The sequence below is a fragment of the Nicotiana tabacum genome, chromosome 20 (assembly GCF_000715075.1).
Source record: "Nicotiana tabacum cultivar K326 chromosome 20, ASM71507v2, whole genome shotgun sequence".
Classification (NCBI taxonomy): Eukaryota; Viridiplantae; Streptophyta; class Magnoliopsida; order Solanales; family Solanaceae; genus Nicotiana; species Nicotiana tabacum.
The window spans coordinates 106347658-106364035 of record NC_134099.1 but is presented as its reverse complement, the minus strand read 5'-3'; the positions used below and the strand labels follow the sequence as shown (position 1 = coordinate 106364035).

The window sequence follows — 16378 nt, the reverse complement described above, 5'->3', positions numbered from 1 at the left end:
AATGTCATATACATATACGCGCGCACACATATAGAAAGAGTTAATTAAGAGTTTAAGTTATATAAACGGTCGGTAGGGGTGGCAAATGGGCGTGTCGGGTCGGATATGAGCGGGTCAAAACGGGTAGTGCAAAAAATGTATAATTATCCGATCCAACTCATATTTAATACGGATAGAAAACGGTTAACCGGCTTATATCCATATTATCCATTGTATCTTGAATTTGATCACTTTAGGGAGAATTCTTAGTCTTCCAAAACTTGAGTAACCGCCAATTTGAGGCTTTACAAATGTAAAAGTTAAACTCATTAATTATCTATCGATTATCTATTCTTTAAGTGGATAATATGATATTTATCCATATTTGACCCATTTTTAGAAATTTCATTATCCAATCCATTTTTTAATGGATAATAGGTGTATAACTGTTTTCTTTTAACCATTTTGCTATCACTAATTGTATATAAATAATTTTTTGCCTTATCAAATCACATAAAAAATATATACGATGTGAGCTTTCTTAAAATATGAATCGTTTCAATAAGACAAGTTACCTAATATAACATAACATGTACACATGAATGATAAAAATTCCTTACAGCATCAAAATATAATAGTAGCATTTTGGACCCAATGAAGGTTCTATTTGTGATCATTCCTTTCCACCAATATATTCCTTCCAACAAATTAGGTGACAAAGTTTGGTGCCCCATCACATCATCTCAAACGACATATCATGGTACGGTTGAATGTACTTTTCATTTCCTTCTAGTCCTTTTCCACTACTCCAATATATTAGTGGAAACAAGTCTACTTTACAATTTAATCTTTTTATTCTAGCAAGAGATTCCTCGATCCCCACCATTAATTCGCTGCAAATTTTGATCTTAAACTCTACTACTAATTGCTTGCTTGCTGAATTCTGAACTACTCCTATATATCATGGGTAATAATAATGACTTGGGGATTACTTCTTCCCGGCCCACCATAGCTTTTCCTCTTGGTCTAGCTATTCTTGTCCTTGTTCTTGTCTGTATAACTGGCTTCTTTGCTTGTTGCTATCACTGGAATAAGCTTCGATCCCTTCTTTGCTCTTCTGCTTCTGCTACCCATCTTGATGATCAATCATCTGATGATTCAGCTCATGTTTCAGCTTTTAAAATTAACCAGGTACTGTTAATACTTCCTCTTCATTTTCTTTTTTATCCATTTTTCTGTGTGTATCTGTGGTGGCGGGGTTTTGGTGGTGGGGGGGAGGGGGGGCGGGGAATAGGCGATGAGGCTAGCACCAGACCACCAAATAAACTTGTAGCATATGTAGGAATCGGGGACTATCTTGTCCAAAGGTTTAATAATTTGATAGAAAGATCATACTTTTATTTATCTAATTATGTTTTGAACACGCTTTTTAATTGCGGCCTTAACTTTTTTATGCGCCAATCTCACAACCCGGATTTCCCGCCCTCGGGAGTCATAATAGCGCCTACTAATGTGAGCTAGACAAGCCGACTGTTTGAACCAATTACCTTTTTTTTACCCCTTTTATATTCTTTACCAATTATAAAGCAATACGTGTAGACAGCGGAATTTACAATAAGCGGAAGAAAAGCAAGAAATTATCTGAATATATATCTAATACAACTATTTGAGCATCGACTACCCAGAACTGGTGTCACAGTTTCACAGACGATCTAAGAATACTACATACAAAGTCTAAAAGATAAAAGATACACTGTTTTTGAACTAAGTAAATGAAACAGGAGTAAAGGGATAGAGGGAAACGCCAGGGCCTGCGGACACATGCAGGACTACCTTGGATCTCCGTATGGACTAAAGGCAGCCACTCGATCTACGGTCCAAAAGCTGCCGCTCCGGGATCTGCACACAGTGCAGTGTGTAACATCAACACAACCGACCCCATGTGCTGGTAAATGCCTAGCCTAACCTCGGCGAAGTGGCGATGAGGCTAGCACCAGACCACCAAATAAACTTGTAGCATATGTAGGAATCGGGGACTATCTTGTCCAAAGGTTTAATAATTTGATAGAAAGATCATACTTTTATTTATCTAATTATGTTTTGAACACGCTTTTTAATTGCGGCCTTAACCTTTTTATGCACCAATGTCACGACCCGGATTTCCCGCCCTCGGGAGTCGTAATAGCGCATACTAATGTGAGCTAGACAAGCCGACTGTTTGAACCGATTACCTTTTTTTTACCCCTTTTATATTCGTTAACAATTATAAAGTAATACGTGTAGACAGCGAATTTACAATAAGCGGAAGAAAACCAAGAAATTATCTGAATATGTATCTAATACAACTGTTTGAGCATCGACTACCCAGAACTGGTGTCACAGTTTCACAGATGATCTAAGAATATTACATACAAAGTCTAAAAGATAAAAGATACATTGTTTTTGAACTAAGTAAATGAAACAGGAGTAAAGGGATAGAGGGAGACGTCAGGGCCTGCGGACGCCTGCAGGACTACCTTGGATCTCCGTATGGACTAAAGGTAGCCACTCGATCTACGGTCCAAAAGCTGCCGCTACGGGATCTGCACACAGTGCAGTGTATAGCATCAACACAACCGACCCCATGTGCTGGTAAATGCCTAGCCTAACCTCGGCGAAGTAGTGATGAGGCTAGCACCAGACTACCAAATAAACTTGTAGCATATGTAGGAATAGGGGACTATCTTGTCTAAAGTTTTAATAATTTGATAGAAAGATCATACTTTTATTTACCTAATTATGTTTTGAACACGCTCTTTAATTGCGGCCTTAACTTTTTTATGCGCCAATGTCACGACCCAGATTTTTCGCCATCGGGAGTCGTGATAGTGCCTACTAATGTGAGCTAGACAAGCCGACTGTTTGAACCAATTACCTTTTTTTGCCCTTTTTATATTCTTTAACAATTATAAAGCAATACGTGTAGACAGCGGAATTTACAATAAGCGGAAGAAAAGCAAGAAATTATCTGAATATGTATCTAATACAACTGTTTGAGCATCGACTACCCAAAACTGGTGTCACAGTTGCACAGACGATCTAAGAATACTACATACAAAGTCTAAAAGATAAAAGATACACTGTTTTTGAACTAAGTAAATGAAACAGGAGTAAAGGGATAGAGGGAAACGCCAGGGCCTGCGGACACATGCAGGACTACCTTGGATCTCCGTATGGACTAAAGGCAGCCACTCGATCTACGGTCCAAAAGTTGCCGCTCCGGGATCTGCACACAGTGCAGTGTGTAGTATCAACACAACCGACCCCATGTGCTAGTAAATGCCTAGCCTAACCTCGGCGAAGTAGTGATGAGGCTAGGACCAGACTACCAAATAAACTTGTAGCATATGTAGGAATCGGGTACTATCTTGTCTAAATGTTTAATAATTTGATAGAAAGATCATACTTTTATTTATCTAATTATGTTTTGAACACGCTCTTTAATTGCGGCGTTAACTTTTTTATGCGCCAATCTCACAACCCGGATTTCCCACCCTCGGGAGTCATGATAGCGCCTACTAATGTAAGCTAGACAAGCCGACTGTTTGAACCAATTACCTTTTTTTTTTACCCCTTTTATATTCTTTAAAAATTATAAAGCAATACGTGTAGACAGCGGAATTTACAATAAGCGGAAGAAAAGCAAGAAATTATCTGAATATGTATCTAATAAAACTGTTTGAGCATCGACTACCCAGAACTGGTGTCACAGTTGCACAGACGATCTAAGAATACTACATACAAAGTCTAAAAGATAAAAGATACACTGTTTTTGAACTAAGTAAATAAAACAAGAGTAAAGGGATAGAGGGAGACGCCAGGGCCTGATGACGCCTGCACGACTACCTTGGATCTCCGTATGGACTAAAGGCAGCCACTCAATCTATGGTCGAAAAGCTGCCGCTCCAGGATCTGCACACAGTGCAGTGTGTAGTATCAACACAACCGACCACATGTGCTGGTAAATGCCTAGCCTAACCTCGGTGAAGTAGTGATGAGGCTAGGATCAGACTACCAAATAAACTTGTGCAGTTAAATCATATACAACAAAAAAAGCAGATAATTACAATTAAAGATGGGAGGGGAAAACATGCTTCGGGGAATAACAGATAACAACAGAATATCAAGAGGAATATAAAGAAACCAAAATCCAATTACTAACAAGGATAAGGAAAACAAATGCATAATTCACTTTCATTTCACATCTTTTTGCAGGCATGTAACCCGATCCCATTTCATGTATCTTGTTGCAGGCGTGCAACCCGATCCCAATTCATATATCTCGTTGCAGGCGTGCAACCCGATCCCATTTCATATATTTCTATGATGGCGTGCCACCTGATCCCAGTTACAAATCAATAACAATCACAAAAGAATCCCGGTAAGGGAACAAGAGCAATATAACAATATCTCTGCATGGGAACAATAATATTTCAATAAAATCCTCGCAAGGGAACAACAATATCAAAACAAACATCCCGGCAAGGGAACAATAATATGACAATAACATCCCGGAAAGGGAACAATAATGATAATAACATGTGAAGCACAATAAACCACAACAGATCCATAACAATTACAATACAAGACTCACGGGCATGCTTGACACCGACGTATAGATAATCGTCACCATGCCTATACATCGTACTCCACAATTAACGCGTAGTAAATAAGACACGACTCCTAATCCCTCAGGCTAAGTTAGACCAAACACTTACCTCGATGCCACGAACACAATTCAAGTCTCAATTATCGCTTTAACTCTTGATTCCACCACCAATTCGCTCGTATCTAGCCACAAGTTACTTAATTACGTCAATAAATGTTAAATGAATCAATTCTAATGCATGAAAATAAGTTTTCCAAAGTTTTACCCAAAAAGTCAAAAATCACCCTCGAGCCCACATGGTCAAAACCCGATGTTCGAACCAAAACCCGATTACATATTCCCCCACGAACCCAAATATATAATTTGTTTTGAAATCGGACCTCAAATCGAGGTCCAAATTCCCAAAATTTGAAAAACGTAAGTTTTACACATAACACCCAATTTCCCCTATGAAAACTATTGATTTTGAGTTGAAATCATGTGAAAAGATTTTAAGGATTAAAGAAAACTAGTTAGAAATCACTTACAATTGATTTGGAGAAAAAGTTGCCTTTAAAAAATTGCCCTAGGGGTGTTTTGGTTTTTAAAGAGTGTGAAAAATGGTTGAAATGCGTCTATGTTATGAATTTACAGGTCTCTGATGTTGCAATTGCGAACCCTTTAGAATTTTGAGACCTTCGCATTTGCGACCCAGTCTATTTTCCGGTCTTCTTCGCATTTTCAATAGACCTCTCGCAAATGCGAAGTCACATTTGCGATATATGAGTCGCATTTGCGACTAAGGCAGTAACTAGGGGGCAATCGCATTTGCGATGGAAAACTCGCATTTGCGAGGGAAGGCTGGCCTGGACTAGTTCGCATTTGCGACCCAGCCCTCACATTTGTGAATTCGCATTTGCGAGCCAGGCTTCGCAAATGGGAAGCCTGCAGGCCTGCAATAGAACAGCTGAAACCTACAATTTTTCCATGTCCAATTCTACTCCGTGGCCTATTCAAAACTCACTCGAGCCCTCGGGGCTCCAAACCAAACATGCCCACTACCTAAAAACATCATACAGACTTGCTCGTGCATTCAAATCACTCAAATAACATCAACAACTATGAATTTAGCATCAAAATCATGAAATTTCTCAAGAACATCAAATTTTCCAATTTCCTCAAATAAGGTCCGATTCATATCATTTCAAGTCCGTTTCTTACCAAATTTCATAGACTCGACTTAAACCACATATAAGACCTGTACTGGGCTTCGGAACCAAAATACGGATCTGATACCATCAAGTTTTAAACACATTTTGTTAAACCCGATTCATATCATTCTAAACCGCATATTGGACTTGGACTCCCAGGTCGATGCCTCATTAGGCTAACCTCTTCATTGAACACGAACAGAAGGAAAACTCTTTGATCTCAACTAACGAACATGCCGGTCTAGAATAGCTACCGGCTCCTCCTCATTAGACAAGTCCTTGTCCAACTGGACAGTGCTGAAATCTAACACATGGTATAGATCACCGTGATACTTCTGAAGCATGGACACATGAAACACTGGATGCACGGCTGATAAACTCTGCTGCAATGTAAGTCTGTAAGCCACCTCTCCCACTAGATCAAGAATCTCAAACGGGCCAATGAACCTAGGGCTAAGCTTGCCCTTCTTCCAAATTTCATCACGCCCTTCATAGGCGACACTCGAAGCAATAACCCTCACTAGCCATGAAAGCCAAATCATGAACCTTGTGGTCGGCATAACTCTTTTGCCTGGACTGAGCTGTACGAAGCCTATCCTGAATAATCCTGACCTTTTCCAAGGCATCCGAACCAGATCCGTACCCAACAACTGAGCCTCCCCCAGCTTAAACCATTCAACCGACGACCGATAATACCTACCATACAAAGCCTCATAGGGAGCCATCTGGATACTTGACTGGTAGCTGTTGTTGGAGGAAAACTCTGCTAAAGGAAAAAACTAATCCCATGAGCCTCCAAAGTCAATGACACAAGCTCGGAGCATATCCTCCAAAATCTGAATAGTCCGCTCGGACTGCCCGTCCGTTTGAGGATGAAACGCTATGCTCAACTCAACTTGTGTGCCCAACTCTCGTTGAACTGCCCTCCAGAAACGTGAGTAAACTACGTACCTCGGTCCGAAATGATAGACACGGGCACACCATGAAGACGAACAATCTCCCAAATATAGATCTCAGCTACCCTCTCGGATGAATAGGAGACTGCCACAGGAATGAAATGCATTGACTTGCTCAGCCTATCAACAATGACCCACACTACGTCGAACTTCCTCCGAGTTTGTGGGAGTCCAACAATGAAATCCACAGTGAACTGCTCCCACTTCCACTCGGGAAGCTCAATCCTCTAAAACAAACCACCAGGTTTCTGATGCTCATACTTAACCTGCTGACAATTCAAACACCGAGCCACATACGCAATGATATCCTTCTTCATCCTCCTCCACCAATAATGCTGCCGCAAATCCTGGTACATCTTCGCGACGCCCGAATGAATAGAATATCGGTAACTATGGGCCTCCTCTAAAATCAACTCTCAGAGTCCATCCATATTCGGCACACAAACTCGACCCTCCAATCTCAAAACACCATCATCTCCTAAGGTAAGCTGCTTGGCACCTCCGTGTTGCACCGTATCTCTAAGGACACACAAATGAGGATCATCATATTGCCGATCTCGGATACGCTCCAGTAAAGAAGAACGACCGACTGTGCAAGCTGACACACGGCTGGGCTCAAAAACATCCAACATCACGACCTGATTGGCCAAAGCCTGAACATCCAAAGCAAGCGGTTTCTCACCAACCAGAATATAAGAAAGGCTACCCATACTGGCTGACTTCCTACTCAAAGCATCGACTACCACATTGGCCTTTACCGGATGATATAAGATGGTGATATCATAGTCCTTTAATAGCTCCAACCACCTTCCCTGCCTCAAATTTAGCTCCTTCTACTTGAACAAATATTGCAGACTCTTGTGATCTGTGAACACCTCACATGCTACACCATACAGATAATACCTCCAAATCTTCAATGCGTGAACAATGGTTGCTAACTCCAAATCGTGAATCGGATAATTCTTCTCATGAATCTTCAACTGCCGTGAAGCATAGGCAATGACCTTGCCATCCTGCATCAACACCGCACCAAGTCCAATACGAGATGCATCATAATAAAACGTATAAGGCTCTGAACCTGTGGGCAAAACCAACATCGGTGTCGTAGTTAGAGCTATTTTTAGCTTCTGAAAGCTCACCTCACACTCGTTGGACCATCTGAACTGGGCACCCTTCTGGGTCAACTTGGTCACCGGGGCTGCGATAGATGAAAACCCTTCCACAAACCAACTATAGTAGCCTGCCAATCCCAAAAAACTCCGGATTTCAATAGCTGAGGCTGGTCTAGGCTAGTTCTTGACTGCCTCAGTCTTCTTTGGATCAACCTGAATACCCTCTACTGATATAACATGACCTAGGAAGGAAACTGAACTCAATCAGAACTCACATTTCGAAAATTTGGCGTACAACTGACTATCCCTCAAAGTCTAAAGAACCACTCTAAGATGCTGCTCGTGCTCCTCCCGGCTGCGGGAATAGATCAGAATATCATTAATGAAGACTATCACGAACGAATCCAAGTAAGGCCTGAACACTCGGTTCATTAAATCCATAAAAGTTGTTGGGGCATTTGTAAACCCGAATGACATCACCAAGAACTCATAATGCCTGTACCAAGTACGGAAAGCTATCTTAGGGACATCAGATGCCTTAATCCTCAACTGATGGTAGCTAGATCTCAAGTCAATCTTCGAAAATACCTTGGCACCCTGAACCTGATCAAACAAATCATCAATCCTTGGTAATGGATACTTATTATTGATTGTAACCTTGTTTAACTGCCGATATCAATACACATTCTCATCTATCCGTACTTCTTCTAAACAAACAACACCGGTGCACCCCAAGGCGAAACACTCGGTCTAATGAAACCTTTCTCAAGGAAATCTTGCAACTGCTCCTTCAACTCTTTCAACTCAGGCGGGGCCATACGATACGGCAGGATAAAAATGGGCTGAGTACCCGGAGCCAAATCAATGAAAAAGTCAATATCCCTGTCGGGCGGCATACCTGGCAGGTCTGAAGAGAATACCTCAGGAAACTCACGAACAATGGGCACAGAATTAATAGAAGGAACCTCAGCACTAGAATCACGAACATAGGCTAAATAGGCCAAACACCCCTTCTCGACCATGCGCCGAGCCTTCATATAAGAGATAACACTACGGGTAGAATGACTAGGAGTCCCTCTCCACTCTAAACAAGGTAAACCCGGCAAGGCTAAGGTCACAGTCTTGGCATGACAGTCCAAGATAGCATGATAAGGTGATAACCAGTCCATCCCCAATATGACATCGAAATCAACCATGTCCAAAAGAAGCAAATCTACACGAGTCTCAAGAACTCCAATCACAACTACACATGAACGATGAACACAATCTACCATAATAAAATCACCCACCGGTGTAGACACATAAACAGAAGCACTCAAAGGATCACTAGGCATGACCAGATACAGTGCAAAATAAGATGACACATAGGAGTATGTAGATCCTAGATCAAATAAAACCGAAGCATCTCTGCGACAAACCAGAATAGTACCCGTGATAACTGCATTGGAAGCCTCAGCCTCGGGCCTGGCTGGAAGAGCATAAATCGGGGTTGGGCCCTACCACCCTGAACTACATCTCTGAGATGTCCTGCTACTGGCTAGCCTCCACCTCTAGCTGCCTGAACTCCACCCCTAATACCTCTACCTCCATAGCACATCTACCCCCGCCCTAGCTGGCAAAGTGGGTGGTGGAACACCTTGTGCCTGAACTATAGCACAGGAACCCTGCTGCTGAGAACTGCTCGGTTCTTGAGGGAAATATCTAGCAATGTGCCTCGTGTCGCCACAAGTAAAACAAGCCCTCAGCTGCTGGGGTTAACGATGTTGGAAACTCTGAAGTGGTGGTGCACTGATAGGAGCTGGTGGTGCACTATAGGACTGCTAATCAGAATATTGCATATGAGAACCACAACCACCTGAAGCACCATGAGAAACCTTAAGTGCTGACTGAGAAGGCCTAGGAGGATGGCCTTTACCATAAAAATCCCTACCTCCAGACGAGGTACCACTGAATCTACCTAAATGACGAGGCCTCTTGTCAGACCCCTAACCACCTCCCTACGATAGAACCATCTCAACTCTCCTAGCCACATTGGCCGCCTCCTGAAAGGAAATCTCACTCCATGTCTCCTTGGCTATCTGAAGTCGAATAGGCTAGATAAGTTCCTCAATGAACCTCCTCGCCCTCTATCTCTCTCTCTCTCAGTGGGAAGTATGATAAGAGCATGCTGAGCCAAGTCGTTGAATCTAGTCTCATACTGAGTAATAGTCATAGAACCCTGCTGGAGATGCTCAAACTGCCTCCGATAGATCTCTCTCTGAAGTGATGGGGAGAAACTTCTCCAAAAATAGCTGAGTAAACTACTCCCAAGTCAAAGCTGGTGATCCGGCTGGTCTAGCCAAGCAATAATCTATCCACCAAGTATTGGCGGATCCAGACAAGAAGTAGCAAAATCGACCCCATTGGTCTCCACTATCCCCATGTTCCTGAGAACCTCATGACAGTTGTCTAGATAATCCTGGGGATCCTCAAAAGATGCACCTCTAAAAGTAGTAGTGAAGAGCTTGGTGAACCTGTCCAACCTCCACAAAGCATCGGCAAACATAGTTGCTCCATCACCGGTCAGAGCTTCCACACCCGGCTGAACCACTCCAACTGGCTGAACTGCTGCAGTCTGAAACTAGGGAGCTACCTGCTTTGGAGTGCGAGTAGCAGGAGTCTGAGCTCCTCCTCCAGCCTAAGAGATGGTCGGGGCTACAAGAAGCAAGCCTGCCCGGGTAACACTCTCCATAAGGCCCACTAGATGGACCAGAGCATCTTGGAGTACTAAGATAGAAATAAACCCCTCTGGGACCTGAGCTGGGCCCGTTAGAACTATCGGGGCCGGAACCTTATCATCAAAGTCAACCTGAGGCTCCGCCATTGGTGCTGCTACTCTAGGCTAAGATCTGCCCCTACCTCGGCCTCTAGAATAGCCTCGTCCTCGTCCTTTTCCCCTCGTGGGAGCTGCTGCTAGGGGCTCGGGCTGCGGGTCGGTGGATGAGGAAGCGCGTGTTCTCGCCATCTGCGAAAGAATAGTGTAGAAATTCAATTAGCATTGAGAAACCAAACTGCACGATAGGAAGGAATAAATGTGAAGTTTTTCCTAACTCTGTGCCTCTGGGATAAATATAGACGTCTCCGTACCGATCCCTCACACTCTACTAAGCTTGTCTATGAACTGTGAGACCCATGTAACCTAGAGCTCTGATACCAACTTGTCACGACCCAGATTTTCCTCCCTCGGGAGTCGTGATGGCGCCTAATAATGTGAGCTAAGCAAGCCGACTGTTTAAACCAATTACCTTTTTTTACCCCTTTTATATTCTTTAACAATTATAAAGCAATATGTGTAGATAGTGGAATTTACAATAAGCGAAAGAAAAGTAATAAATTATCTGAAAATTTATCTAATACAATTGTTTGAGCATCGACTACCCAGAACTGGTTCACAATTTCACAGACGATCTAGGAATACTACATACAAAGTCTGAAAGATAAAAGATACATTGTTTCTGAACTAAGTAAATGAAACAGAAGAAAAGGGATAGAGGAAGACGCCAGGGCCTGCCGACGCCTGCAGGACTACCTTGGATCTCTGTATGGACTGAAGGTAGCCACCCGATCTATTGTCCAAAAGTTGTCGCTCCGAGATCTGCACACATTTTAGAGTGTAGTATCAGCACAACCGACCCCATGTGCTGGTAGGTGCCTAGCCTAACCTCTGAGAAGTAGTGATGAGGCTATGACCAAACTACCAAATAAACCTGTGCAGTTAAATCATATACAAAGGAAAAAAATAAAAGCAGATAATTATAGTTAAAGATGGGAGGGGGAAAACATGCTTCGGGGAATAACAGATAACAACAGAATATCAAGAGGAATATAAAGAAAACAAAATCCAATTACTAACAAGGATAAGGAAAACAAATACAGAATTCACTTTCATTTCACATCTTGTTGTAGGCATGCAACCCGATCCCATTTCATGTATCTCATTGCAGGCGTGCAACCCGATCTCATTTTATATATCTCGTTGCAGGCATGCAACCTGATCTCATTTCATACATCTCGTTACAGGCGTGCAACCCGCTCTCATTTCATATATCTCGTTGCAGGCGTGCAACCCGATCCCATTTCAAATATCTCGTTGCAGGCGTGCAACCCGCTCTTATTTCATATATCTCGTTGCAGGCGTGCAACCCGATCCATTTCATATATCTCATTGCAGGCGTGCAACCAGATCCCATTTCATATATTTCTGTGGCGGCGTGCCCCCCGATCCCAGTTACAAATCAACAAAAATCACAAAAGAATCCCGACAAGGGAACAAGAGCAATATAACAACATCCCGGCAAGGGAACAATAATATTTCAACAACATCCAGTCAAGGGAACAACAATATCAAAACAAACATCCCAGCAATGGAGCAATAATATGATAATAACATCCCGACAAGGGAACAATAATGATAATAACATGTGAAGCGCAATAAACCACAACAGAGTCATTACAATTACAATACAAGACTCACGGGCATGTTTGACACCGACGTATATATAATCGTCACCATGCCTATACGTCGTACTCCACAATTAACACGTACCAAATAAGACACGACTCCTAATCCCTCAAGCTAAGGTTAGACCAAACACTTACCTCGATGCCACGAACATAATTCAAGTCTCAATTATCGCTTTACCTCTTGATTCCACCACCAATTCGCTCATATCTAGCCACAAGTTACACAATTACATCAATAAATGCTAAATGAATCAATTCTAATGCATGAAAATCAGTTTTCCAAAGTTCTACCCAAAAAGTCAAAAATCGCCCCCGGGCCCACATGGTCAAAACCCGAGGTTCGAACCAAAACCCGATTAACCATTCCTCTACGAACCCAAATATATAATTAGTTTTGAAATCGGACCTCAAATCTAGGTCCAAATACCTAAAATTTGAAAAACCTAGGTTCTACGCAAAATACCCAATTTTCCCCATGAAAACTGTTGATTTTGAGTTGAAATCATGTGAAAAGATATTAAAGATTGAAGAAAACTAGTTAGAAATCACTTACAATTGATTTGGAGAAGAAGTTGCCTTTGACAAATCGCCCTAGGGTATTTTGGTTTTGAAAGAGTGTGAAAAATGGTTGAAATGCGTATAAGTTATGAATTTACAGGTCCCTGATCTCGCAATTGCGAATTGCGAACCCTTCAAAATTCTGAGACCTTCGCATTTGCGAACAAAATGTCGCATTTGCGACCCAGTCTATTTTCCGTCCTTCTTCGCATTTGCGATAGACCTCTCGCAAATGCGAAGTCACATTTGCGATCCAGGAGTCGCATTTGCGAGTAAGGCAGTAAATTTGGGGGGGGGGGCATCGCATTTGCAATGGAAAACTCGCATTTGCGAGGGAAGGTTGGCCTGGGCTAGTTCGCATTTGCGACCCAGCCCTGGCATTTGCGAGCCAAGCTTTGCAAATGCGAAGCATACAGGCCTGCAATAGAACAGCTGAAACCTGCAATTTTTTCAAGTCCAATTCTACTTTGTGGCCTATCCAAAACTCACCCATGCCTTCGGAGCTCCAAACCAAACATCCCCACCAACCGAAAAATATCATACGGACTTGCTCGTGCATTCAAATCACTCAAATAACATCAACAACTATGAATTTAGCATCAAAATTATGAAATTTCTTAAGAACATCAAATTTCCCAATTTCCTCTAATAAGGTCCGATTCATATCATTTCAAGTCCGTTTCTTACCAAATTTCACATACTCGACTTAAACCACATATAAGACCAGTACCAGGCTCCGAAACCAAAATACTGGCCCGATACCATCATGTTTTAAACACATTTCATTTTCAAAAGCTCATAAATATTCCAGAAAACAATTTTCTTTAAAAATTCATTTCTCGGGATTGGGACCTCGGAATTCGATTCCAGGCATATGCCCAAGTCCCATATTTTCCTACGGACCTTCCGGAGCCGTCAAATCACGGGTCCGGATCCGTTTACCCAAAATATTGACCGAAGTCAACTCAAATTCATTTTAAAGTCAAAATTCATCATTTTTCATAGATTATCACATATTGGCTTTTCCGCTACGCGCCCGGACTGCGCATGCAAAGCGATGTGAGACAGAAAGAGGTTTTTAAGGCCTCGGAATGCATAATTTACTTTTAAAACAAGTGACCTTTTGGGTCATCACAGCCAAGCACATGAATTTTTTTTTATAATGGATGATAGTTAGACTAGAACCCAAGGGCAGATGCTTAAGCATCGGCTAGTGGAACCATTCCTGTCCTTCATTCGTATCAGAAGTGGGCTCTTTACACATATGATAAGGAGGTCTAGTATGGTGAAAAAGTAAGGTAGGGGCTCTTCGATTAGGCGAAGCAGTCCAACTAGGCGTAAATACAACCGTCCACCCCTTTTCACGGCTTTAGCAAAGCTTAGGTCCTCAGGTCTAAAACGAGCCTATCGGTCCAATCCCTATTCCCCTTCTATTATTCAAGGACCTTTTCCTACGTACTCAAACCCCATATAAGTATTTGAAAATCTCATCTAAAAGTGTAAACGATTAGATAGAGCATATTTTATTTATTTAATTATGTCTTCAATACGATCAATTACGACTTTTGACTCAAAAGTATTGTTAAATATTAATACATAGTATATATTTCGAACTTTAATTTTTAACCTAAAATTCATAGCGTCTAAATTCTGGATGTATTCAAATTTCTCATGCATGCATGTTGGGGATTTGTTTTAGGCACAGAAGCAGAAAAATGGGGAGAGCTTGACAATATTGATGCCTGGAGATGAAGTTCCAAAGTTTGTGGCTTTGCCTACTCCTCATCGGTGTATTTTCCAACTCTAGAGGCTGGTAGAGATATAGTAAGGATTTTTATGTAATATAGATTAAGAACCAGTTGAAATTTAAGCTGAGCAGCAGCATAGAATTGAATTAAGTGTAACTACTCCTACGAAATCAAATAGACAATTTTGTTATACTTCTTACTATCTTGGTTTCTACTTTCGAACTTGTTTCTGGACTTTGGACTGTTTGATGGCTTTTCCTCTCTTTCCTCAATGTAAATAAGGTTTGCGGCAAGGCAAGGTGAGAAAAGTTACTTGCACGTGATGTTTACATCAACCAATTAATACAAAACATTTATTGTGTATATAAACTTTTATCCATTACAGATGGTTAAGTGATGCCATGTGTAGTGCGCATAAATTTTTATCCCCATTAAATAAGTAAAATAACATATATTCAAATCTAGTAAATTAGAAAGAATGTAGTAGAAATTCGAATTCGATCCTATAAAGTTCAAATCTAGATCCGCCTCCGGTCTAACCCACGGCAAGAGTTTTCCTTTGGAAATTACCCAGACTTGAATAAGGTTATCTATCATTTATGAACCAAAACCTTATAAAAGAATCATTCCAGTTGCACAGAACGAATTGTTTTGAACTTGATACAGTTTCGAAATATGATAGTTCCCCAAGTATAAGTTATACAAAGATGCAAACAATCAATTGTCAGGATCAATACAAATTCCCACTGAAAGTTCTAAAAGGAAAAGAAAAAGGAAAATTAGGTGTTCTCTCACTCTATCATTTAATTGGTTGATATTGTCCTCCATCCTTTAATGAGAAAAGAGATGAAACTTTATTTTGAATAGCCGTTTGTTCATTACTTTTAACGGAAAAGTGTCCGATATTGATAACAATACGATAGGGGTCCAAGAACTACTAAAGAAAATCAAAAATCATGCGGAAGCTAAAAGAAAATAAAGAAACAAAAAAAAGGAAGACAAAAATTAAAGATAGATTGAATTCAAGAAGTCGAATCTTAAAGCTGAATTCTAACAACAACAATTAGCTAACGAAGAACTAATCGCCTTTGATAGAGACCTAAAAATAAGAAATAGATTGTAAAACCCGACCCTTTAGAATAACAAGAACAACAATAAGCCTGAACTTATCACCTTTATTGAATACCTAGAAGTAATCTAAGATTTCAAAAAGGGTTTAATCTAAGTTGGACTTGTTGTCCAAAGCTTAGTCTTGGGCTTATGTCCAGAATAAACTATAGTAAGAAGCTGCGTGTAAAATATTACTTGGTAATAAAATTGTTTAGTTACCAAAAAAAAAGGTTTAATCTTACCACCTTATGTCGAGTCTTGAAGGTTGAAGAATGTCACGACCCCAGTTCACCCTCCGTGAACTATCGTAACGGCACCTAGTCTCTACGACTAGGTAAGCCTAACAAATGCAGGAAAAGAAAAAAAATTACGGAAAGAAAATAATTTAAAAACTGAGATAACAAAACGAAGCAGTGTTTTAGATGCCGTCTGGCATATAACAGTAAAAAATCTCAACCTAACACTCCCAAAATCCAGAACCTCATGAATCATAAGCTAAGAGTTTATATAAAAAGCTCTAAGTCCAGAATGTCTAACAAAAGAAAGTACAGATAGCCTATACTAGTACTGATAA

At 41.1% G+C, this 16378-nt stretch overlaps 1 long non-coding RNA gene across 1 annotated transcript; it reads left to right on the top strand.

The window, feature by feature from the left end:
* The first annotated feature begins 616 nt into the window (after positions 1 to 616).
* On the top strand, positions 617 to 14896 carry LOC142174759 (uncharacterized). Its single transcript, XR_012703814.1, has 2 exons — positions 617 to 1170; positions 14646 to 14896. It is a non-coding gene; the product is annotated as an uncharacterized LOC142174759 (long non-coding RNA).
* Positions 14897 to 16378: the final 1482 nt, after the last annotated feature.